The sequence below is a fragment of the Octopus bimaculoides genome, chromosome 25 (genome assembly GCF_001194135.2).
Source record: "Octopus bimaculoides isolate UCB-OBI-ISO-001 chromosome 25, ASM119413v2, whole genome shotgun sequence".
Classification (NCBI taxonomy): domain Eukaryota; kingdom Metazoa; phylum Mollusca; class Cephalopoda; order Octopoda; family Octopodidae; genus Octopus; species Octopus bimaculoides.
The window spans coordinates 9,533,410-9,535,329 of record NC_069005.1 but is presented as its reverse complement, the minus strand read 5'-3'; the positions used below and the strand labels follow the sequence as shown (position 1 = coordinate 9,535,329).

The 1,920-nt window shown below is 41.5% G+C and overlaps 1 protein-coding gene across 1 annotated transcript in view; it reads right to left on the bottom strand.

The window, feature by feature from the left end:
• The window catches only part of LOC106867469 (uncharacterized protein DDB_G0271670), a 1,130,547-nt gene that overhangs the window by 342,509 nt on the left and 786,118 nt on the right, over nt 1-1,920 (bottom strand). The window lies entirely within an intron of this gene.

The following is a 1,920-nucleotide window of genomic DNA, read 5'->3' as shown; positions in this document are numbered from 1 at the left end:
TATATATATATATATATATATATATATATGACGGGCTTCTTTCAGTTTCCGTCTACCAAATCCACTCACAAGGCTTTGGTCAGCTCAAGCCTATAGTAGAAGACACTTGCCCAAGGTGCCACGCAGTGGGACTGAACCCGGAACCATGTGGTTGGTAAGCAAGCTACTTACCACACAGCCGTTCATGACCCTATGACAGTACTGTTAGACAATACTGAAAGCTTTGCTGCTGCCTAGGGTTTATTTTCATCAATTTCTTGTGCAGGTGCCACATAAGAAGCACTGCTGATGGCCCCATGTAAAAAGCACTGGTTTGGGGTCACATAAAAAGCACTGATGCTAGCCCCACATAAAAAACACTGGAGGTGGTGTCACATAAAAAGCACTGGAGGTGGTGTCACATAAACGGCACCCAGAACAACTCTATAAAATGGTGGGTGTTAGGAAGGGCCTCCAACTATAGAAACCATGCCAAAACAAAGTAGGGAACTCAGATTAGTTCCTGGCCTTGCCAGCTCGTCTTAAGACGTCCAATGGAAAACCTGATGATTCTCCAAGACAAAAGCCCTCCGGTGGTGGGGTCGGAATCAGAGAGGAGAGTAAGTCATCAATGGATTTGGGTTTCTGGAAAGTGTACTGATGGTCATCGAGGAAAGAGCAAGTTTCAAGTTCTTGGAGGATATCAGTATTGATGTTTTCCTCCATTATCTGAGAGATATTACAATTGAGTGTTAGAGGGCTGTAGTTGGCAAGAACACAAAGGTTTGCCCGCGTTTTTTTGTTTTTTTTTTGGAGAGGGGACACATTGGAGGATGTTTCTCTGGCATATATATTCTCCTACTCCACCGCACCCCATCCCTGGAGGAAACACCTGTCCATTGCAGAAATACTCGTTTTTGCCAGGTGAGTGACCTGAAGCAATGTGAAACGGAGTGTTTTGCTCAAGAACACAATGCATCGATCGCCTGGACCAGGAATTGAAACCACAATCTTATGATCATGAGGCCAACAACCCTAACCACTAAGCCATGCATCTCCACATAAGATGCATATCTGCAATGCAGGAGGAGATATAGTTGAAGAGATTCTGGTGTTTTATGAACTTAGGGGAGAGCTAGAGGCCAGAGCATACAGATGTGTTTGAGAGAATCAAAGAAAAAGGCTGTGATACAGAATAGCTGTAAGTCATTATTTATGATATTCAGTTAACAGATGCAGAAGGAAGAGAGGAGTCTATGTGAAGAGAGACACCACTTTTCAGGGTGAATTTAGAAGAGATTGAAGCCTGGAGAGTTGAAACCGGTTGGCGATAAGAGTATATAAATGCAAGGGCACGGGGTTTAAACTATATGGTGTTTCAGGTCACAGACAGTTCAGGTTCTGTGGTTTGTATGAAAGGTTTCGTCTAAGCATATATTCAATAGAACAAGAAATATATGTAGAAGACATTGTAATAGTGACAGTAAATATTTCTCCAGGATATCTCTCACAAACAAAGCCTTCCTTTTGTGTTAGTGCATCTGTGGTTCCATTACATTCCTGGTGTGTCCTAAGTTTACATTGGACAGAGTGTATGGAGATTATACCCACACCTTTTCTGCACATCAAGCAAAGCCATTTCTTTCACAAAAGTGGGGGTCATATATTTTTTTTCTACATGCTAAAGCTTAGCCTGTTCTAAAGTCATCGCCAGGCCACTTGAATCTAGGGTTAGCTTCCATACCTGCAGTTTCCTCTCTGTAAATTCTGCAAAGAGAACTAAATCATCGGCAGCTTGTTAAAGGCCTTCTTCAAGTTCATGAAATATCGTGAATGGTAGCTCACTCTTAGTCAAGTATTTCTCCTGCAGTTGCCTTGCTAGGAATACAACATCCATAAGTGTATATATATATATATATATATATATATATATATATATAT